Below are 25460 nucleotides of genomic sequence, written 5' to 3'. Positions count from 1 at the left end.
CGCGGATGGCATTGCGTTGTGCTTGGGTGACGTTCGGGGCTGTCTTGTGAATACGACTGATGAATCTGGCATTGACGCGACTCCTGACGGCTTGAGCATACATGTCGAGTCTAAGGCAGTGGCCTTCCGGAGGGGTCCAATTCGACTCTTTCCTCTTCGGTTGCCGCACCGCAGATCTCTCGGTCTGCTGTTCCGGTTCATTGGTAGTCTGCTTGGGTTCGCTGTTGGCCTCTTGGGGTCTGTGGAAGAATTCCCGGAGCCTCATTCGCCTGATGAATTCCTCCGTGTCTGCCGCGAGACTGATGGGGTCCATTTTGGTGGTGGTGCAGAAATTGAGCCCTCTGCTGAGGACTTCGATTTCATCTGGTTGAAGGGTGTAGTCTGACAAGTTGACAATAGATTTCCCTGTATTGTTTTCTACTGTGACACCGGGGGTGGCTTGGTTGCTGCCGGTGGTGATGCCAAGTTTTTCAAGCTTTCTGTTCTTGGTATGCATATAGGTGGCATAGTATTGTTGTCTCATCTGTTTGGCGGATTTGTCTATATATGTGTTTCTGGAACAGACCTCTTCATTCACCTGAGGAAGGAGCAGCGCTCCGAAAGCTAGTGACATCGAAGAGATGGAAAGAGAAGGGAGCCATTTTAATGCATTGTAACTGGCCACCCTACCTGCAAAGATAGGTTAATCATCACATAGACCAGCATTGTGTAAGTGTTAAGATACTGTTGTGGGAAAAATCAACCACTTCAGGAGACAGACTTGCTGTGTTCAAATCAGTGCAGTTTTATTGTTACATGAAGCTTCGGGAGAAAGCGTACATACCCCGCGGTACGGTAGCCAGCCTTTCTCGTGGTTTGAATGGCAGTCATTCATTTTATACTTTGGGTTCACAATGGGCCCAGATACAAAACAATTATCACCTTGTTATCTTTAAACATTTTATAGATTGTACATCACTATTTGTAAGCGTTTTGCCATTTACACATGGTTATAGTTAAAGAGGTTTTACTGGTTACAGGTAGCAGCAGGAAAGCAGTATCAATTGTCCCTTTGTTTGAGGAAATGGCCCAAGACATTCGTATTAGCATATCATTGTGTACACCTTGGCTGAAGTCAGCTTTATTCAAGTGGTGTCCCGCATTTATGTATTTCTTGATCTTCCTGTCTGGCTCCCTTTGTCCTGGATCTGTTCCTATCTGTCCTACTGGCACCCTGCTGGGCTCCAGGCATCAGTTATGTCTGCTTTATTCTCTGTGTCTCTATCTTGTGTGTCAGGCAGCCATCTTCTGTGCCAAGTGCCCTTTTGAACCATTTCAAGAACACAAGAACACAAGAACTAGAAGCAGGAGTAGGCCATCTGGCCCCTCGAGCCTGCTCCACCATTCAATGAGATCATGGCTGATATTTTGTGGACTCAGCTCCACTTTCCGGCCCGAACACCATAACCCTTAATCCCTTTATTCTTCAAAAAACTATCTATCTTTATCTTAAAAACATTTAATGAAGGAGCCTCTACTGCTTCACTGGGCAAGGAGTCCCATAGATTCACAACCCTTTGGGTGAAGAAGTTCCTCCTAAACTCAGTCCTAAATCTACTTCCCCTTATTTTGAGGCTATGCCCCCTAGTTCTGCTTTCACCCGCCAGTGGAAACAACCTGCCCGTATCTATCCTATCTATTCTCTTCATAATCTTATATGTTTCTATAAGATCCCCCCTCATCCTTCTAAATTCCAACGAGTACAGTCCCAGTCTACTCAACCTCTCCTCATAATCCAACCCCTTCAGCTCAGGGATTAACCTAGTGAATCTCCTCTGCACACCCTCCAGTGCTAGTACTTCCTTTCTCAAGTAACGAGACCAAAACTGAACACAGTACTCCAGGTGTGGCCTCACTAACACCTTATACAATTGCAGCATAACCTCCATAGTCTTAAACTCCATCCCTCTAGCAATGAAGGAAAAAATTCAATTTGCCTTCTTAATCACCTGTTGCACCTGTAAACCAACTTTTTGCGACTCATGCACTAGCCCACCCAGGTCTCTCTGCACAGCAGCATGTTTTAATATTTTATCATTTAAATAATAATCCCTTTTGCTGTTATTCCTGCCAAAATGGGTAACCTCACATTTGTCAACATTGTATTCCATCTGCCAGACCCTAGCCCATTCACTTAGCCTATCCAAATCCCTCTGACATCCCCGATCAAACATCAGACTTCCAGTATCCTCTGCACTTTTTGCTTTACCACTCATCTTAGTGTCGTCTGCAAACTTGGACACATTGCCCTTGGCCCCCAACTCCAAATCATCTCTGTAAATTGTGAACAGTTGTGGGCCCAACACTGATCCCTGAGGGATACCACTAGCTACTGATTGCCAACCAGAGAAACACCCATTAATCCCCACTCTTTGCTTTCTATTAATTAACCAATCCTCTATCCATGCTACTACTTTCCCCTTAATGCCATGCATCTTTATCATATGCAGCAACCTTTTGTGTGGCACCTTGTCAAAGGCTTTCTGGAAATCCAGATATACCACATCCATTGGCTCCCCGTTATCTACTGCACTGGTAATGTCCTCAAAATTTCCCACTTCAATACAATAGGGTACTTTTCCCAATGGAAATAACATGTTATTAAGCTTTCAAAACTACAGAAAACAATGCCTGGAAACCCTCCTGTCATCACCTGAACAATGAGTTTAATGTCAAGACTGCTTTATCTTAGAAATGAAAACTAGCCTTTGAAGAGAAAAAACATGTTCTGTTGTTTAAGAGAAAAAAAAACGAATCATCTGGTGCTTCAATTTCAAGAGGATCCATCATCTGGAGCGGTAATGCTTTGTTTTCATAGCAGGGATCATTATGAATGCTTGGCTGAGGGTCAAAGGCTAATAATGGTCAAAGCACAGCAGGGGATTGTTCAAACGGTTTGCCAAGACTGGCTGCTTTGTGTAAATTAAAGGTTTAAGAGGTTATAACAGGATCATCTGTCTTCATGTAGTTTCTGAACAGATGTTTGTTTGTTTCCACAATGGAATAACAAACAACTGGAGGGGATTTCACTTTTAACTGTGGAACTGGAGTTGTTCTCCTCTGCAATATGCATAGTTTTCTGTTTGTGTGACAGCTTTATTAGATTGTTGGAGGTCTACCTTTTTCCCATTGCTATTATGTGGCTCCTGAGATATGTCTGTAGCGGAATAGTTGACTGGCTATGGAGATACACAGGAGGGGCGGGCAGGCAGGGGCATGGGCATATGAGGGAGTATGGGTGATATGGAGGGTATGACGTGAAAATGGGGAGTGGGTGTGGTGTGAGAGGGTGAAGGTTAGGGGCCGTAAGTAAAATGTTGATAACTGGGTGATGTCCACAAGAACCGAGAAGGGCCTTCTAATCAGCCCACCCCAGCAACAGCAGTCCTCCAGCCCTGCCTAGAGAGAGGAGCTTGCCCAGCCATGTCTCTGGAAGTCACAAGTATGGCAGGAATGCGAGGAGCTGATGGGTTCCAGTTGGCAAAATCAGGAACTGTCCACGCTTGCATGTCCGAAACCCAAGGAGAAACTCCAGCCTGACTCAATCCCCTAATGAGCATTTATGATGTGTTGTCTTTGTATGGCGCTTGGCTGTCAGATGTTAGATTTTGTAATGGAAAGAATGCATGGTCGGTATTCTGGAAGGATGTGATGACATGGGCTGAAGCCTACATCTAAAGAGATATTGTCAGCTTTAAGGAAAAACGCAGCACACCTGATAAATGCCTTTTGTAAAATCTGTTTATTGTTTAATTCTAATAGTGTGTATTCTCCTGAATTCATTATTTTGTCAGGAGAGCAGTTAACAAACCTTCTAAATTGGCACATTGCCTTTGATACTCATTTTTGTCCTTCCTTCTCCCTGTGCTATTTGATTGCGGAGGCTTTAGTGTCCGCAAAAGGAGAATTAATTTTGTGCCCAGTTTATCCCATGTTTGTAGCGATAGAGTAGAGGTGGTGTGCAATGAGTGAGGGTGCCAAATTGGCTGTAGCATATAAGAGAGTTGAGTGGACTGTGTAGGCATGAAAACAACAGAATTGGTTGATAGAAGTGCCCTTAAGCTGAGTTCAGTCTGAAGTGGCACTTCTGTGCGTGGAGTATTTTGACTGTAGTGCTACTGACTGTGGGCAAAGAAGAAAAGGGAGATCATGGTGAGTATCTCACCTCTCTGCTTCTTGTCAGGTCATTAATCTTTACCTGACATTGCTAGGTCATTTCACGCTATGATATCTTCAGGAGGCCTGAGAAGTTTAAACAACAAAGTTTTTATTCAGGCAAACAAAAGTAAAGGCCGCAACACGGCATGCAGCACAGAAGTCCAAGCCTGGAGTACCAATCATGCCGGTCTCAATCCTGGCCAGCCACAGCTACTCGGCCTCCGCCCCTCAGTGGGGGAGCTCATAATCCATGAGTCCCACGGGATGATCAATTAGGTTGCCCCCGTGGGTCTCGTGAGGGTTATTACACATGGGTCACAGAGAGTGTACGCAATGTCTTTGTCACATCCCTTCATGCACCATAGCTGCCTGCTCGAGCTGGATACACCTACATGGAGTATAGAACATGAACTAGCCTGGCTGTTTTATTATCCAGGAGAACCTATGGTTTTCCGCCTCATACATGGAGATCTCCCTGCTGCCAAGCTTGCTTCCAGTTGCTCAATTCTCTGTCTGTGAAAATGGAAAAGCTGCTGAAAATTAACACGGGGTCACGTTTTGGCAAATCTATATATTAGAGTGAGACAGCTAGTCTCACTGTAACATGCAGTTTCCCGAGGCACCCGAGATGTTGGGATCTATCCTCTTTGCATCGGAGACCTTGGACGAGCGACGTTCAGTACTGGTCTTCATAAACGGGGACCAGATGGAATGGCACTCGTGGGGGCCAACATGGATCGGAGGCCCCCAGGTGCATGCCTTTTGGGCAGTGTGGAATCCCGGCATTGCTGGTGCCACCTGATCACCCTGGTAATGCCAGTGCTGCACGCTGGCTGTGCCAGCCTGGCACACTGGCAGTGCCACATGGGTCAGTTGGCAGGGGAACTGCCAGTGTACCAGGTTGGCACTGACAAGGTGCCAAGCTAGCTTTCTCACGCAGCGGCGATCGGACTGAGGATGCCCTGCACGGGTATTGGGGATGTGCGGTGGGGACACCTCATAGTGAGTTGGGCTTGGGGGAGGGTCAGAGGTCGCGTCGGGGGCTCCAGCGATCGGGGCGCCAATTAAAAATGGCATCCTGATCTCGCACTACACTGAGGAGGGCTGGTGAGCGGAGCTCCTCAGTGCAGAAAACGGGGCTACGTAAGGCCTAGCTGTGCATTCCTCGCTGAAGCCCCCTATCTAACCCGAGTGACGTTGAATAGCGCTATGTTTCCCAGTGCTGCGAGATCCAGGAAGCACATGGCTGAACACGCTCGCTGTGGGACTCTGTTCCCATTTATGTAAATCACACCTAATATCTGCCACTTGTCCCTGACCTCCCAGCCTCAGTGGAAGCAATGGCATTTGTTCCATTTTTATAGCACTGCATCTGCAACCCCAACTGAGAATTTTCAACGCCTTTTTGGGAAGCCAAGGAAATGTAAATGTAAATCGTTGTGCGAGGTTAGTGAGGGAACCAATGCAAATCGCAACATCATTCTTGTAAGTGCGGCCCGGGAAATTCGGGACCTTTGTGATTTCTCCTTTCTACCCGTGGAAGGGAGAGTAACACTAGCTTTCACGTCCTGACACCAAATTCAGAAAGGGCAAAAGAGTGGTCTAGACGTAGTTAGCAAGGAACTAGCAAGATTGAAGAAAATAAGGTTCAATCGCCTCCACTGGATGTCGGAACAAAAATACAAGCTTGTAAACCTCAATTAGGAGTGAATCGTTGAGTCATTAAAATTTGCAGCATAGAGGGGAGACCATTCACCAACTGTGTGCATGCAAGTTGACAAGTAACCGTCGAGTCAAATCCCACTTTCCAGCTCTTGGTCTGTAGCCATGCACGGTACGACACGGATTCTATGAGACACTTCAAGCGCACATCCAAGTATTTTTGAAGTGTTTTGGGGCTCTGCCTCTATCACTCTTGTAGGCAGTGAGTTCCAAATCCCCACCACTCTTGTCGTTGAAAAGAGTTCCTCTCGTGTCTCCTCTGAACCTCATACCTCTTACCCCAAATTTACGTCCAGTTATGAATCCCTCAATCAAGGGAAATAGGGCCTTCCAGTCCACTCTCTCTAACCCCTCATAATTTTACACACTTCAACTTGATCTCACCTTAGCCTCCTCTGCTCCAATGAAATTAACACTAATCTTTCCAATATTTCCTTGCAAACTTCTCCAGCCCAGTCAGCATGCTGGCACAGTGGTTTGCACTGTTGCTTCACAGTGCCAGGGCTCCAGTTTCGAGTCCTGGCTTGGTTCACTGTCTGTGTGGAGTCTGTACATTCTCCCCTTGTCTGCGTGGGTTTCCTCCGGGTGCTTCGGTTTTCTCACACAAGTCCCGAAAGGCATTCTTGTTAGGTGAATTGGACATTCTGAATTTTCCCTCAGTGTACCCAACAGGCGCCGGAATGTGGCGACGAGCGGATTTTCACAGTAACTTCATTTGCAGTGTTAATGTAAGCCTACTTGTGACACTAATAAAGATTATTATTATTATTAACATCTCTCTCCAGTGCAATCACATGTCTCTATACTACACTGTACTGCAGTATAGGGACATTTCCCTGTGAAAATGAGGGATAGAAATGGCAAGATTAGGGAACCATGGATGACAGGTGGAATTGTGAGACTAGCTAAGATGAAAAACGAAGCATACATAAGATCTAGGCGACTTAAAACTGATGAAGCTTTGGAGGAATATCGGGAAAGTAGGACAAATCTCAAACGCGCAATAAAGAGGGCTAAAAGGGGTCATGAAATATCTTTGGCTAACAGGGTTAAGGAAAATCCCAAAGCCTTTTATTCGTATATAAGGCGCAAGAGGGTAACGAGAGAAAGGATTGGCCCACTCAAAGATAAAAGAGGGAATTTATGCGTGGAGTCAGAGGAAATGGGTGAGATTCTTAATGAGTACTTTGCATCGGTATTCACCAAGGAGAGGGACATGACGGATGTTGAGGCTAGGGACGGATTTTTAAATACTCTAGGTCAAGTCGGCATAAGGAAGGGGGAAGTTTTGGGTATTCTAAAAGGCATTAAGGTGGACAAGCCCGCAGTTCCGGATGGGATCTATCCCAGGTTACAGGACAAAATATACCTATACCTATACCTATTTTATCCCAGGACAAAATAGCTGGGGCCTTAACAGATACCTTTGCAGCATCCTTGAGCACGGGGGAGGTCCCGGAGGACTGGAGAATTGCTAATGTTGTCCCTTTGTTTAAGATGGGTAGCAGGGATAATCCAGGAAATTATAGATCTGTGAGGTTGACGTCAGTGGTAGGCAAACTGTTGGAGAAGATACTGAGGGATAGGATCGATTCACATTTGGAAGAAAATAGACTTAACAGTGATAGGCAGCATGGTTTTGTGCAGGGAAGGTCATGTTTTACAAACCTAATAGAATTCTTTGAGGAAGTGACAAAGTTAATTGATGAGGGAAGGGCTGTCGATGTCATAAACATGGGCTTCAGTAAGGCGTTTGATAAAGTTCCCCATGGCAGGTTGATCGAAAACGTGAAGTCGTATGGGGTTCAGGGTGTACTAGCTAGATGGATAAAGAACTGGCTGGGCAACAGGAGACAGAGAGTAGTGGTGGAAGGGAGTGTCTCAAAATGGAGAAAGGTGACTAGTGGTGTTCCACAGGGATTCGTGCTCGGACTACTGTTGTTTGTGATATATATAACTGATCTGGACAAAGGTATAGGTGGTCTGATTAGTAGGTTTTCAGATGATACTAAGATTGGTGGAGTTGCAGATAGCGAGGAGGACTGTCAGAGAATACAGCAAAATATAGATAGATTGAAGAGTTGGGAAGAGAAATGGCAGATGGAGTTCAATCCAGGCAAATGCGAGGTGATGCATTTTGGAAGATCTAATTCAAGAGCAGACTATACGGTCAATGGAAGAGTCCTAGAGAAAATTGATGCACAGAGAGATCTGGGAGTTCAGGTCCATTATACCCTGAAGGTGGCAATGCAGGTCGATAGAGTGGTCAAGAAGGCATACAGCATGCTTGCCTTCATTGGACGGGGTATTGAGTACAAGAGTTGGCAGGTCATGTTACAGTTGTATAGGACTTTGGTTAGGCCGCATTTGGAGTACTGCGTGCAGTTCTGGTCGCCACATTACCAGAAGGATGTGGATGCTTTAGAGAGGGTGCAGAGGAGGTTCACCAGGATGTTGCCTGGTATGGAGGGTGCTAGCTATGAAGAAAGGTTGAGTAGATTAGGATTGTTTTCGTTGGAAAGATGGAGGTTGAGGGGGGACCTGATTGAGGTCTACAAAATTATGAGAGGTATGGACAGGGTGGATAGCAACAAGCTTTTTCCAAAAGTGGGGCTGTCAACTACAAGGGGTCACGATTTCAAGGTGAGAGGGGGAAAGTTTAAGGGAGATGTGCGTGGAAAGTTTTTTACGCAGAGGGTGGTGGGTGCCTGGAATGCTTTGCCAGTGGAGGTGGTAGAGGCGGGCATGATAGCATCATTTAAGATGCATCTGGACAGATATATGAACGGGCGGGGAACAGATCCTTGGAAAATAGGTGACAGGTTTAGATAAAGGATCTGGATCGGCGCAGGCTGGCAGGGCCGAAGGGCTTGCTCCTGTGCTGTAATTTTCTTTGTTCTTTGTTCTTGTATTCCTGTGCTGTATTGTTCTTTGTTCTTTTGGGTTTTGGCCAAGGGTGGTATCATGACCTCTACAGGCTTGGAGGGCCGAAGGGCCTGTTCCTGAGCTGTATTGTTCTTTGTTTTTTGTTCTACTAGTGTGGGGACCAGTCCTCCAGCTATGTCTATTGGTATTTTATACAGTCCTAGCATAATCTCCCAGTTCTCATACACTATGCTTTTGTTAATAACAGCAAGTATCCCATATGCCTTCTTGACCACCTATCTACCTGTCCATGATTGACATGGCATGCATTTTTAAACATTAATAATTAGTTGTGTAAATGTGCTGACTTATCATGAAACCATATTGGAAGTAATTTGACAGTGAAGAGAGTTATGGAGTCAAAAGGTATATTGTAAAGAAGCATTTTCACCTGAGTTCTCACGAGCCAGGCTATGTGAGCCGTAACTAAATACATACTAAGCAGAAAAATGGACTGAAATGTTGTCTATTGTTACCGATGTGGATTGTAGTGATAATGATTCCTGCATAAACAAAATATGACTTTGATAATCTCGTAGGTATTATGCATTAGGCTGCAGAATATTCCCTGTCCTTACAGAATGGAACAAGCAACATTAATAACATAGTAAAGAAAGTTGGACGAATGATCAACGAGTTCGGGGATTGTAACGAAGCTGCTTTTGCTTCCTGCCTTACCATTCATGCTCAGCTAAGATTGGGAATTATTTGAAGGATTTCAGACTCACTAATATATTGTATCACTGGGCCAGTGTTAATTTTGCCTTTTCACTGAATACCACTCTTCTTCCTCATTTCCTCTCCAGCATTATGTTTAAATGTAGATCCTACAGTTTGGGGAGCAGAATGTACCAAGAGTGTTGTCGAGACAACCCTTTCCAAAGGCAATCGCAAAGCAGAATGCTGCAGATACTGGAAACCTGAAACATGAACTGAAAATGCTGGAAATACCCATCAGGTCAGGCAGCATCTTCGGAGAGCATCTGTCTGACCTGCTGACCATTTCCCGTGTTTTCTACTGACAATTCAGATTTCCCAAAAGCCATTTTGCGTTGATCAGTGAAGTGCTTTCACTAATTGCATACCGCATTATGTGTAACGTCTGAATCAATATTTCTTTCTCCAAAATGCGCCATTCTTTGAAGGAACGCCATCATTGCAAGCAAAAAACATTCACAAATCGTGCTATCTGAAACTACCAACCTCAGCAAAAAGCAACCTCAGCAATCATACAATCTCCTGGAGCTGTGTGAAATGAATCCCTTACCCACTGCACAATTAAGTATTCTCTTAGGCTCCATTTTAATGATACCTGAAGGGACTCATTGCCATGGCTCTGTGCCTGTGTGTAGCTGAGTCTGTCAATAGGTGACATATCGCAATATCTTAAGCTATCAAAAAGATGCCTGGTGTAAGTTAAACACGACGGGCAGAAAACTCCGCAGCAGCACTTAGGTAGCCGGGGGAATGCTCTGCTGCCAGCTGCTCCCGATGAAGCTCGCCCCACCCTCGGTGTGTGCATTGATGAAGGGGCATTGTCCTGACATCGCACAGCCCTGCCACCGGATGTGATGCCCGGATGTCTAATTTGGACCACGCGGGCTCAGACAACAAATTTGCACTCGCCTAAGACAGCATCAAGCTGCTAGGTGAGCCATTATACACAGGGCAATGCATCCAAACTGCAGGTGATTGTGAAGAATGTCCACTTATTGCAAAGATCTTGGAAGCACTCTGCAATGTTTGGATGCTGCATGGGTGGTTCCTGGATTTGCTGCGACCTCACCTGGATGGTGGAGGATTAGGGTGACCTGCCCACGCAAAGACTGCAACGGGTCTGGGGGAAGTGCCTCTGGTTCTGCAGGACACCAGGGAGGTGGAGATGATGATGCAGAGGAGGCAAGCTCATGTCGTGCCAAACTCAACAGTGACAGGGGGCTGTCTGGCAGGCCAGCTATTGCACCCAGTGTCTCAGTGGGTATCACGCCCATCAACATTCTCCTGTATGCAGCCCCAGTCTGCGACCTTGCCCTCCGGAGAGCTGTCAAACCAACCAAACCTGACCTGTGTCAAACCTGACGGCAGCCTGGTCATACCAGGATGAACCATCACGGGCTGATTCCAAATTTATACTAACCTGAAAGGTCCTTGCGCTGGTGGTTACAAGTGTCAGATCAAGGGACAGAGCCTCACCATTAGTGCTGTTGCTCTGGAACTCTCGCTCCCCCCTCAGGCTGCTGTGGTTGGGCAGGCAGCCGTTGTTTGGTATAAAACAGAAATCCTGGAAAAACCCAGCAGGTCTGGCAGCATCTTCGGAGAGCAATCTAGAGTTAACCTTTCAAACCTCATATGACTCTCCTTCAGAACATTTGCTAAGCCTCAGGCAAACCCACACAGAGCACAACATCAGTGGGAGGTCCTACTAGTCTCCCAAGCTGGGAGCTGCAGAGCTACATTCAGCAGTGGCTCCCTGCCTGAAGCAAGCTGCCATTATGGGTGGGCCACAGTACTATTGGAGAGCGTGAAGAGCTTACAACCTCCCATGAACCTGAGCTGAGATGGCAAATAGCATCGACGTTTGAATAGGCACATGTAGTCACACAGGAGAAGCAGTAAATTGGCTTGTGCACATTGACAATTTGACCGGAATCTTCCATTCAGTGTCAGAATATGATCAGGCGATAAAAAAAATACACACATACTTCCCTCCAATTTTAACCCAACATGAGATTTTCTCATTTTACTCCCAATTTCACCTTAAGATCCTTCACTATAGGACAGGGAAGATCATGATCTCTAAGAGCGGGAGAAATAAACAAGGGAATTATTAGCCAAATATCTGTTGGAGGGGAGTCGTTTGAATATTCTGCAGGGACAAAACGACTGAGCACTTGGACATGCATGAACTGATCAGAAAGAACTCGTATGGGTTTGTAAAAGGTGGTCATGTCTCACAAGCCCAATTCAGTTATAAGAGATAACAAATGTGGTAGATAAGAGGTATCTCTATGAATGTTATTTACATGGACTTTCAGAAGGCATTTCCTAGATTCCATATTAAGAGACTGTTAGCAGGAATGAGGGTGCATGGAATTGAAGGCAACCTGTTGTCCATTATACAGTCTAAAGTGAGCTGTTTACTGATGACCGCACAATGTTGAACCATTCGCGATTCCTCAGATACTGAAGATGTTCATGTCCAAATGCAACAAGACATGGACAATATCCAGGCTTGGGCTGACAAGTGGCTGGAAACATTTGCGTCACATAAATGCCAGTCTTATGATCATCTCCAACAAGAGAGGATCTAACCATCGCCCCTTGACATTCATAATAATAATAACCTTTATTATTGTCACAAGTAGGCTTACATTAACACTGCGATGAAGTTACTGTGAAAATCCCCTAGTCACCACATTCTGGCGCCTGTCGGGTACACTGAGGGTGAATTCAGAATGTCCAATTCACCTAACAAGAATGTCTTTCTGGACTTGTGGGAGGAAACCGGAGCACCCACAGGAAACCCACACAGACACAGGGAGATCATGCAGACTCCGCATGGATAGTTACCCAAGCGGGAATTGAACCTGGGACACTGGCACTGTGAAGCAACAGTGCTAGCCTCTGTGCTAACGTGCCACTGAATGGTATTAACATCTCTGAATCCCCGAATATCAAACTTCTTGGGGTTACCATTGACCAGAGACTGAACTGGACTAGACATATAAATATTGTGGCTACAATAGCAAGTCAGAGACTAGGACTCCTGTGGTGAGTAACTCACCTCCTTACTCTCCAAAGCCTGTCCACCACCTACAAGGCACAAGTCAAGAGTATGGTGGAATACTCCCCACTTGCCTGGATGAATGCTGCTCTGATAGCAATCTTCTCAAGGGCAATTAGCAATGGGCAATGAAAGCGAGGTCCACATCCCATAAGTTAATTCACTAAAAGAAATTTGGGAATGGAATTGATCAGGGCTCAGTGACAGACAGTACCAAACAAAGGGTATGTTGTAAAATTGACAGCTATGTGGTTTCCCCCCAGTTTTCACTTAATTTATAAATGGCAGAAATGAATGTGTAGAGAGCCGTACCCCTATGTTAGGTGGCAGAATAAATAGTGTAGTGTAGAAGTTGAACATAGAACACACAGTGCAGAAGGAGGCCATTCGGCCCATCGGGTCTGCATCAACTCACTTAAGCCCTCACTTCCACCCTATCCCTCGAACCCAATAGCCCCTCCTAACCTTTAAGACATTAAAGGCAATTTATCATGGCCAATCCATTTAACCTGCACGTCTTTGGACTGTGGGATAAAACCGGAGCACCCGGAGGAAACCCACGTAGATACGGGGAGAACGTGCAGACTCCACACAGACAGTGATCCAGCAGGGAATCGAACCTGGGACGTTGGCGCTGTGAAGCCACAGTGATAACCACTATGCTACCGTGCTGCCCTTGCAAAGGGACATTGATAACTTAAAGTCTTGGTAAAAACTGAAATATGAAGCTCATTGCAGGAAAGTGAGGTCATCCACTTTGGAATTAAGAAAATTGATCAGAGGTCAAGGCGGTGAGAAGCTAGGAACTGTGGAATAGCAGAGAGCTTTATGGGTGCAAGAACAAAATCTAAGAGAGCAGTCACCGAAAAATGTTAAAATGTCGAATGGAACGTTGGCCTTTCTGAAGGTGTTGGAATACAAAATGATGGAAGTTATGTTTCAATTGTATAAAGCTCTAGTTGGCCCTGGTTAGTAAACAGCACTCAGTTCTGAGCACCTATGGAGAAATATGCTGATCAGAAAGTGCTGTGGATCGCTACCAGCGTGGCTCCTACCAGCGTGGCTCCTACCAGCGTGGCTCCTACCAGCGTGGCTCCTACCAGCGTGGCTCCTACCAGCGTGGCTCGTGCAGCATTCTTCAATTATATCAATAAAAAAAGTGTGTGGGTTGCACAAGTATCAGCTCAAGGCACTTACTTTTCTGGGGAATCAACATTGGTCTGTGATATATTAATGAATTTTTACACTTGGCTTTGGAATGGTGCAATGCAGCTTTGGTAAAATATTACCGGGGTTTCTTTTGGTTCATTTAGAGACTGACTACTTTTTTTTAAAGTATATTTTATTGAGATTTTACACTTTATAAAATAATGCAGAAAAGTTAAGAAATAATACATCAGAAAGGAAGGGATAACAAAAATAGAAACGGCTTAACCCACATTAGCACATCAAGGAACAGGAGAAGCAACATCACAGTTGTTTCAATACCATCATTAGACAGAACGAGATACTCATATCGCCCCATCAGAGACAGAGGAGGGAATGAAAACATGACAAAATGGCGCACACCGTCCCATGCTGCACAACACCGCAATCATCACGGAATCATAGACTGTACAGTGTAGAAGAAGGCCAGTCGACCCATCGGGTCTGTCCCGGCCCTTGAAAAGAGCACCCTACTTATGCCCAAGCCTCCACCCCATCCACGTAACCATGTAACCCCACCTAACCTTTTGGACACGAAGGGCAATTTAGCAGAGCCAATCCACCTAACTTGCACATCTTTAGACTGTGAGAGGAAACTAGAGCACCCATAGGAAACCCACGCAGACACGGGGAGAAAGTGCAGACTCCACACAGACAGTCACATGAGGTCGGAATCGACCCTGGAGCTGTGAGGGAGCAGTGCTAACCACTGTGCTACCGTGCTGCTCGTGCTGATAAACCTCCACCCCCCATGGCCTCCCCCCACCAACTCCAGCAGTGCCCAGGGCACCATTGACCCAACACAGCTTTCTCTTTTTACGGATGCCAAGCCATCTGCATCCATGCAGGAGCCAGGAGCCTATCCAAAATACCCACCATCGCAAAAACAAAAGAAAAAGCAGAGGGCAGTAGAGTGGAACTGCTGATTGGCTGTTGCGGGGGAAATTTGCATACGCCATTGTGCTCACCTTAACCTGAAGGTGTACCTGAGCAAGAGACCCAAGCTGTTCAAGTGAAGACAAGCATCCAGCAGAGGGCAGTAGAGCAGAGCTGCTGATTGGCTGTTGGGGGGGAAATTTGCATACGCCGTTGTGATCACCCTAACTTGAAGGTGGTTTGTGGAGGAGCTTAAACCCAAAACACTTCTTCAGTGTTTCCCTCCCTACTCCCTCCTCTAACCAAAAAAACCCCAACCGCTCTAAAGATCAAGAGGAAGGCTCGAGGGCACGTAGAAGTAGAAAGAAGTTAAACCGTGACGTCACGGCCTGCAGGTAAGGGATTGGCTGGTGACCTGTAAGTAGTTTTTCTTTTATTTTCCCTCAGGTGTTATTGTGCGGGGTGCAGAGGTTGCTGAGTGAGCACTTGCTGAGAAGGGGAGTGAATAACAGGTAAGCTCTTTCATTCTTTTGCTTTTTTTATCTAGAGGGGATGATAGGGAAGGTAGTGCAATGTTCCTCATGCAGAATGTTTGAGGTGAGGGATGCCGTCAGTGTCCCTGCTGATTTCATTTGTGGGAAGTGCACCCATCTCCAGCTCCTCAGGAACCGCGTTAGGGAACTGGAGCTGGAGCTGAATGAACTTCGGATCATTCGGGAGGCAGAGGTGGTCATAGATAGAAGCTTCATGGATGTAGTTACTCCGAAGAATAAAGATAAATGGGTGATGGTGAGAGGGGCTGTGAGGAAGCAGTCAGTACAGGGATCCCCTGCGGTTGTTCCCCTTAGTAACAAGTATACCGCTTTGGATACTGTTGGGGGGGGGACTTACCAGGGGTAAGCCATGGGGTACAGGTCTCTGGCACAGAGTCTGTCCCTGTTGCTCAGAAGGGAAGGGGGGAGAGGAGTAGAGCATTAGTCATTGGAGACTCTATAGTTAGGGGGATAGATAGGAGATTCTGTGAGAACGAGAGAAACTCGCGATTGGTGCGTTGCCTCCCAGGTGCCAGGGTGCGTGATTTCGGGATACTTAAGGGGGAGGGGGAACAGCCCCAAGACGTGGTCCACGTAGGTAGCAACGACATATGTAGGGATAGGGATGTAAGGCAGGAATTCAGGGAGCTAGGGTGGAAACTTAGATCTAGGACAAACAGAGTTATTATCTCTGGGTTGTTACCTGTGCCACGTGATAGCGAGACGAGGAATAGGGAGAGAGAGGAGTTGAACACGTGACTACAGGGATGGTGCAGGAGGGAGGGTTTCAGATTTCTGGATAATTGGGGCTCATTCTGGGGTCGGTGGGACCTCTACACACGGGATGGTCTACACCTGGACCAGAGGGGTACCAATATCCGAGGGGGGAAATTTGCTAATGCTCTTCGGAAGGGTTTAAACTAGTTCAGCAGGGGCTTGGGAACCTGAATTGTAGCTCCAGTATACAGTAGGTTGAGAGTAATGATGACATAAGCAAGGTTTCAAAGTTGCAGGAATGTACCGGCAGGCAGGAAGGTGGTTTAAAGTGTGTCTTCTTCAATGCCAGGAGCATCCGGAATAAGGTGGGTGAACTTGCGGCATGGGTTGGTACCTGGGACTTCGATGTTGTTGCCATTTCGGAGACATGGATAGAGCAGGGACAGAAATGGTTGTTGCAGGTGCCGGGGTTTAGATATTTCAGTAAGCGCAGGGAAGGTGGTAAACGAGGGGGAGGGGTGGCATTGTTAGTCAAGGACAGTATTACGGTGGCAGAAAGGACGTTTGATGAGGACTCGTCTACTGAGGTAGTATGGGCTGAGGTTAGAAACAGGAGAGGAGAGGTCACCCTGTTAGGGGTTTTCTATAGGCCTCTGAAAAGTTCCAGAGATGTAGAGGAAAGGATTGCAAAGATGATTCTGGATCGGAGCGAAAGCAACAGGGTAGTTGTTATGGGGGACTTTAACTTTCCAAATATTGACTGGAAACGCTATAGTTCGAGTACTTTAGATGGGTCCGCTTTTGTCCAATGTGTGCAGGAGGGTTTCCTGACACAGTATGTAGATAGGCCAATGAGAGGCAAGGCCATATTGGATTTGGTACAGGGTAAGGAAACAGGACAGGTGTTAGATTTGGAGGTAGGTGAGCACTTTGGTGATAGTGACCAGAATTCGATTACGATTACTTTAGTGATGGAATATATATACCGCAGGGCAAGAGTTATATCTGGGGGAAAGGTAATTATGATGCGATGAGGCAAGACGCATGACGCAAGGATGCATCGGATGGAGGGGAAAACTGCAGGGGATGGGCACAATGGAAATGTGGAGCTTGTTCAAGGAACAGCTACTGCGTGTCCTTGATAAGTATGTACCTGTCAGGCAGGGAAGAAGTGGTCGAGCAAGGGAACCGTGGTTTACTAAAGCAGTCGAAACACTTGTCAAGAGGAAGGAGGCGGCTTATGTAAAGATGAGACATGAAGGTTCAGTTAGGGCGCTCAAGAGTTACAAGTTAGCTAGGAAGGACCTAAAGAGAGAGCTAAGAAGAGCCAGGAGGGGACATGAGAAGTCTTTGGCAGGTAGGATCAAGGATAACCCTAAAACTTTCTATAGATATGTCAGGAATAAACGAATGACTAGGGTAAGAGTAGGGCCAGTCAAGGACAGTAGTGGGAACCATAACAGGGGCAACCACAGCCACAGACTGTCTGGCCCACCAAACTCTTCAGGACAGAGCCCTACTGTGGTTTATCTCATCAAAGTCAATTTCACGGGCAGCACAGTGGTGCAGTGGTTAGCACTGCTGCCTCACGGCGTTGAGGACCGGGATTCAATCCTGGGCCCAGGTCACCGTCCATGTAGGGTTTGCACATTCTCCCCATGTCTGTGTGGATCTCACCACCACAACACAAACATGTGCACTGTAGGTGGATTGGCCATGCTAAATTGCCCCTTAATTGGAAAAAAAATAATTGGGCATTTCAAATATGTTAAGAAAATAAAAATAAAATCAATTTCACTCCATTTGACAGTGAGCAGCCTCCAGCTTCACAGCTGTAGAGTATTTCAACTGAAGAATTAACCTTGTTAGTTGTGATAGCATTTCATGCAACTCAACTCTCAAGTTCCTCCTTAAGGTCACAGGTGCCATGTCTCAGAGGATGATTAGTGCACTGCATGTCAAGCAAACATTGAGGCCTGAACAGTGTGTCTGAATTTTCGGAGTGTCAGCACCATAGAAGCAGCTGCCAACAGTCAAACAATAAAGAGCAGGCCTTCAGCATTGAGGATCCCCTCGCAGTCAGAGGGTAAATGCATGGATCAGGGGAGGACAGCTGAGCACGGCCTCCCTAATGTTCCTGGCAGAAGTCTGGGGTCTAGGGCCTCCCTTGTGTCCAGGAGTGAGTGTGCAGACTAGGTTTGACAGCGCAACTAGCTTGCTGGATGGCACTCTGAGAGAAGGCGGGTCACTTAAGTGTCGGGGAGGCTTGGGGGATTTGAGGCTCCCAGGATGGAAGTCCTAACTGATCATTATTTCCTTCTCCGATTCTTTACAGATACCAAAATGGTTGCTGGTGGCAACGAAGGCGGAAAGCCGCCAGAGAAGACAGCGGTGGTGATGCAGACTGGAGGCGGCATCCCATGTGCAGGGGGCCACTGCCCACCCTGAAGACCCGGGCGCCCATCAGTCTGAGGAGGGACCCAGAGGGAGAGACCAGTGATGGTCCAAGGTGTACAGGTGTTGTTGGTCATTCGATGAGCTGACGGAGACCATGTGCTGCAGAAGACTGCGTCTCAGCAGAGAGACAGTGCGGCACGTTTGCTACATCCTCTCAGACATGGCACCCCGTGGAGGGGCAGGACACCCGCTCCCGGTGGCTGTGAAGGTCACCGCAGCACTAAACTTTTATGCCACCGGTTCATTCCAGGGCTTGAGATGGGGCCTGTGTGGCCTTTCACAATCTACAGCCCAGAGATGCATCCAGGAAGTCGTGGATGTCCTGTAAGCCCAAGAATCAGACGATATCACATTCAACCTGGACCAGGCCCACCAAGATGCTTGGGCTGCAAGATTCGCCACCATCGCCAGGATTCCCCAGGTCCAAGGGGCAAGTGAAGGTACGTATGTCACCTTGCACACATCGAGGCATCAAGGAGTGCCCTTTATTAACAGGAACGGGTTCCACTCACTGAATGTTCAGATTGTGTGAGATCACCCAGGGAGCATGCACGACATCTGCATCCTGGAGCACCCAGAGATCCCCAGAGTCTTTGAGGACCACTCCAGGATGACGGGTTGGTCTTGGGAGACAAGGAATACCTGTTGAGAGCATGGCTTATGACGCCGGTGTGGAGGCTGGAGGCCAATGCTGAGAACTGTTATAATGATGCCCATATTGCCACCCGCACTGTCATTGAACGGTGCATCAGACTGCTCAATATGCAGTTCTGATGTCTGGACCACTCAGGATGTGCCCTGCAGACACCTCCCAGAGGATGTCCCATTTTGTGGTTGTCTGCTGTTCCCTCCACAACCTGACATAGCAGCAGGAGCGACATGCTGGAGGAGGAAGGACAAGCTGCCTCGAGGAGGAGGAGGAGGAGGAGGTAGCAAGGCTCTGACATGCCCAGAGGACCATGAAGGCCCTCATCATCTCCAGATTCTCAGAGGACGATGCTGCGTCCATCAGCTCAACAGACTAATTAACCTTATTAATCCCCCATACACACACATTTCCCTCACTCCCCAATCTCTCCTTTTTCCTCGCAACTCCTCTAAACCTCCTGCCCCTTACCTTAAATTGGATTGGATTGGATTTTGTTTATTTTCACGTGTACCAAGGTACAGTGAAAAGTATGTTTCTGCGATCAGCTCAACAGATCATTAAGTACATGAAAAGAAAAGGAAATGAAAGATAATACATAATAGGGCAACACAAGGTACACAATGTAACTACATAACACCGGCATCGGGTGATGCATACGGGGTAGTGTTAATGAGGTCAGTCCACAAGAGCGTCGTTTGGGAGTCTGGTAGCAGCGGGGAAGAAGCTGTTTTTGAGTCTGTTCATGCGTGTTCTCAGATTTTTGTATCTCCTGCCCAGACTGTTTTTTAAAAATTTAGCATACCCAATTCATTTTTTCCAAGCTGTGGGGGTGAAACCCACGCAAACACGGGGAGAATGTGCAAACTCCACACACGGACAGTGACCCAGAGCCGGGATCGAACCTGGGACCTTGGCGCCGTGAGGCAACAGGGCTAACCCACTGCGCCACCGTGCTGCCCTCTCCTGCCCAGACTTTTGTATCTCATGACATAAATCTATGTCCCCTGGTCATTGATCCTTCCACCAACGGGAAAAGTTTCTTCCTGTTTACTTTATCTATGACCCTCCTAACTTTATGTATCTTAATAATGTCCCCCTTCAGTCTCCTCTGCTCCAAGGAAAACAATCCCAGTCTATCCAACCTCTCTTCACAGCTGAAACTCTCTGGCCCAGAAAACATCCTGGGAAATCTCCTGTACATCCTTTATCACATCCCTCCTAAACGTGGATTCCAGAACGGCATACAATATTCTAGTTGTGGTCTAACAAATGTTTTATACATTTCCAACATAACCTCCATGCTTTTAAACTCTATGCCTCGGCCAATAAAGGCAAGTACATCATATGCCTTCTTAACCACTGTATCCACCTGCTCTGCTACCTTAAGGGACCAGTGTACATGCACACCAAGGTACCTGCTCTGATCCTTGGTGCTTCCCATGGTCCTGCAGTTTGTCATGTATTCCCTTGCTCTGTTTGTCCTGTCCAAGTGTATCACCTCACACTTTTCTGGATTGAATTCCATTTGCCACTGCTCAGCCCATCTGCCCAGCCTATCTGTTTCCCCCTGTAATCTAAGGCTATCCTCCTCATTATGTACCACCCCACCAACTTTTATATCATCTGTGAACTTGCTGATCAACCCTCCTGCATGAATGTCTAAATCATTTAAATAAACCACAAACTGCAAGGGCCCAACACTGATCTCTGCAGGACTCCACTGTACACAGGCTTCCAGTCAGAAAAGCACTCCTCAAACATAATTCTCTGCTTCCTGCCACTCAGCCAATTCTGGATCCAATTTGCCAAATGTCCTTGGATCCCATGGGCTCTTACCTTCACTATCAGTCTCCCGTGTGGAACCTTATCAAAAGCCTTGCTGAAGTCCAAGTAGACTACATCAAATGCATTTTCCTCATCTATACATCTGGTCACCTCTTCGAAAAATTCAATTAAACAAAACCATACTGACTGTTCTTGATTAATTCCTGCCTCTCCAAATGCAGATTAATTCTGTCTCTCAGAATTTCTACCAATAGTTTCCACACCACTGAGGTTAAACTGACTGGCCAGTAGTTTCCTGGTTTATCCCTTTCCTCTGTTCTTGAACAATGGTACCACATTGGTATTCTCCAGTTGTCCGACACCTCTCTTGTGGGCAGAGAGGAATTGGAAATTATTGCCAGTGCCCCTGCTATTTCCTCCCTTGCCTCACTCAACAGTGTGGGATACATTTCCTCCGGCCCTTGAGATTTGTCTACTTTTAAACCTGCCAGAATATTCAGAAACTCCTCTCTGCCTATGTTAATTTCTTTAATTTTATCACAGTCCTTCTCCCTGATTTCTTTTTTTAAAATAAATTTAGAGTACCCAATTCATTTTTCCAATTAAGGGGCAATTTAGCGTGGCCAATCCACCTCGCCTGCACATCTTTGGGTTGTGGGAGCGAAACCCTCGCAAACACGGGGAGAATGTGCAAACTCCACACGGACAGTGAGTCAGAGCCGGGATAGAACCCGGCACCTCGACGCCGTGAGGCAGCAGGGCTAACCCACTGCGCCACCCGTGCTGCCCCTTTTCCCTGATTTCTATACCCCCACCGTCCCTCTCATGAGGAAACATTGACACAAAGCATTCATTTCGAACCCTACCTGCGTCCTTGGGCTCCACAGCAAACATAGAAGAGGGGAAGACATGAAGAGCTAAAAATAATAAGGATGAAGGTTAAAAGATAAGAGTCCTTGCTTCAAGTGTTGGTTCCTTAGCACACTTTCCTCACAGCAGGCTTCCTTCTGGAGAGGCACTTCAGTTTTAATTAAACGGGCCTCCAGCTTGAGGCTCACACTCAGGCCTATTTCTTTCTTGAGACACTTTATCTCAAATCAAACCCTGCTTCTAGCTCATGGTTTGAGTTCAGGCCTCTGCAGCCACCAGAGAACGGCGCCCTAATTTGCTGGCGAGAAAGAGCCAGCTCTCACAATGGCCTTCTGAAGGGAGTTTAGTTGGATCTTTTTGGGAGAGAATTAATTGGAACCCTCCATCCAGGCTGCAGAATCAAAAGCGAAACCAAACTGGAACCTTGTACCCCTGAAAGCATTCCAGTGAGATCAGATCAAATCATCACCTGTTACCAGGTAGAGCGCAGCCTTGAGAGCCCGGTCATTAGCCGCAACCAAATCAATCAAACTGAGTCATCATTGACAGTGGCCAATCAGCAATCACCAGTCTAAGTCAGCTCAGCCTTCTGGATCCTGCTGTTTGAATGAAATGTACAGGCTGCTTATAAGCTGCTTTGTCTCAAAGCTGCAGGTCCATTTAACGTCCATGGATCAAAAAATGTAACACAAATAAATAAAACGGAAATAAGGGAATAGACAGGGAATATACAGGAACAATCAGGAAGAAATCTTACAACGTGTGTCATGGTCTTTGGCTGCTGCAGAATGCAACTATGCCCAAATCAAGATAGAAGGACTGGACATTGTTTGTGGAGAGAAGACATTTCACCAATACGTGCATTGAAATCGATTCACCATCATGATGGACCACAAGCCATTACTCAGTCTATTTAAAGAAGACAAGGCGATCCACCCAGGGCACCTGCACCGATACACCGATGGGCCTTATTACTAGTGGCACACGCGTAAGTATTTGAGCACCGGCTGGGTAATCAGATCACGAATGCGGACTCTCTGAGCCAGGTCCCATTGACGATGTGCCCCCATTCCTACCAAAGGCTGTCGAAGCCGTATCCACTCTGGACTTCATCAACACCTTGCCAGTTACCGCCATCCAGATACGCGATCGTACGCAGAAGGATCTAGTGTTGGCAAAGCTGTGCCATGTCGTCCTGCACGGGGGCCAGCAAGGCTACTCAAGGGGCTGCAAGCTTTCGGAGCCAGGCCGCAGGAGTTTAGTGTGAAGGACTGCATCCTCATTTGGGGGACTTGCACCGTGACATCAAGCCAGGGCAAATGGGCCACATGCCGAGACCTGCGCAACAGTCAACCGGGGGTGTTGAAAATGGAAATGCTGGCCAGAAGTTACATGTGGTGACCAGGCTTGGATTGATAGACTGAACGGCTGATCCAGCAGTGGACACATGTCAGGAGCATCAGAATCCCCCGCCAGCTGCACAATTGCACCCATGGGAATGGCTGGGTCGACGTTGGGCAAGCCTGCACGCAAACTTTTCCAGACCTTTACAAGACTCAATGTTATTGTTCATGGCAAATGCCCATTCAAAGGGACTGGATGCCCATTAGATGTCTCCCAGCATGTCGATGTCCGCCATTGAGAAGCTGCAGCTCTCATTTAGCATCCATGGCACTCCAGGGATATTGGTTACGGACAAAGGTTCACCGTTCACTGCTGAAGAGTTTCCCAACTCCATGAAGACAAACGGAGTGAAGCACATAGGAATGGCCCAATAATACCCTTCCTCAAAAGGTCTAGCCGCGCGATCGTTGCCGACCTTCAAGAATAGCATGGGAAAACAGACCATGGTGACCATGGAAACAAGACTGGCACGCTCCTTATTTAGCTAACGGACCACGCCACATACTGTGGCTGGAGTGGCACTGGATGAACTGTTGCTGGGCCGGAGGTTTAGGACCCGCCTCAGCCTGACGTTCCTCGATACTGGCGGGAGAGTGCAACACAGTCAGAATCTGCAGAAGCAATATGAAGACAGGCGGATGCTGATCAAAGGTTTCTGGATGGGAGATGCAGTGTACGTCCAAAACTTTGGGGATGGAGCCCGCTGGATTCCAGGGACTGTGGTGCGATAGTCTGGACCGGTCTGGTATTAAATGAAGACTTACGAACGGACAGTGCGGAATCACTTTGATCACCACCAAAGCAGGGGCCCGGTGTTAGGACGCATCCCTCCCGAGGAAATGTCTCTCAGCCACACCTGGCACACGGGGGAGCCTGGGGCTGTCTCCCCCTGGGGCCCTGACACAGGGGTAAGATGTAATAGACTCAGATTCCGAGGTGGAGACCCAGGTATCCGAGGTTTCAGACGGGGACCTCACCCCCAGTCCTCACCATCAGTCACTGATGGTACCCCCAGACAGCCTTCACAGAAACAACATTCTCCTGTTCGCTACACGGTCCCTGACACAGCCCTACAGTACGGGAGGTAAAACTGTGGACAAAGAGTAGAAGACAACCTCTTTCACTCCCTACATCAGAGGGACTTACGGACCTTGCAGGGGGGGTGGGGGGGAGGAGACCTACAGGGACAACCCGATTCATCTCCCTGTAGAGCTCCTGGAGCACCAACTCTGCCGCTGAGGGTTGGAAGGCCATCAGCGTGTTCATCAATTCCATGAGATACAACCTGGCTCAGGTATCTGCTATCTCAGAATGGTCCTGGCTGCCACTTGGACTATTGCTTTTTATATACATTTCCTAACTGAGAGATGGAAAGAAACTACTTTCACTTTCCTTTTCCGGGCTCCTCCTCGACAACAATACTTGTCCAGAGGCTCGGCATTCGGCTGAGACCCAGCAGAGTCCTGGGATCTAGCAGACATCCGACTGCTGACTCCCTTGGATGTTCCTACCTCCACCTGATGTGCATTAGCTACAGTGTAGTGCTCACCAGATTGTACCCTGGAAGCCTGCCCACTTATACCGACCACCGAGATGTGTGTCTCTGTGCTGGAGGAAGGTGGGGGTGACAGCTGTGACGCCTTGCCGGTGATCTCCTCTGAACTCTGCCCCGAGGTGTTCTCTTGGGTGGCAGTGGGGGGAGCAACTCCGGATGGCCCGACTTCATCAGATGAGATCTTGCGAGAAAATGGACATGCAGTCAGTGAGAGGGAAAGATAATTTTGTCTGAACAACTCACTTAAGACCGGTCATCTGGGTGAAGGAGCAATGGATCCTCAACTCTCTGGTGCAGGCCAACCTCACTGTCGATGACTGCTCTCTCCTTGATCAATCCCGTGAACTCCAGGGCCCGTTCCTCATAGCGGGTGAGGAATCGGATCTCTAGCATCCCGCCCCTGCCATGGCCCTTTCCCGCTTATTATGGGCTATCTTCCCCTACGGAGACAAAGACATGGCATTGCAAGCCACATGCATCTAAAGCAGATGGCACGTGTGGCCAATGCACTCGGACATGAAGGGGTTGTGCCAGGGGCTTCTGAGGAGTAAGCATGGAAATCGGATGTAGGGAGGATTTGAAGTGTCAGCTAGTGATTTGGGGGGGGGGGGGGGGAATTTGAGGGGTGGCAGGCGGAACTGATGCCAGCAGGGAGGTGGTAACTTACCCTTGCAGCTTTGTGGAGGTCATTGGTCTTTTTCTGACATTGGACACTGGTCCTCCTGGTCATGTTGCCCGCATTGACAACCGTGCCACTGCCTCCCAGACAGCATTGCTGAC

The sequence above is a fragment of the Scyliorhinus torazame genome, chromosome 11 (assembly GCF_047496885.1).
Source record: "Scyliorhinus torazame isolate Kashiwa2021f chromosome 11, sScyTor2.1, whole genome shotgun sequence".
NCBI lineage: Eukaryota > Metazoa > Chordata > Chondrichthyes > Carcharhiniformes > Scyliorhinidae > Scyliorhinus > Scyliorhinus torazame.
This window is presented reverse-complemented; position numbering follows the sequence as displayed.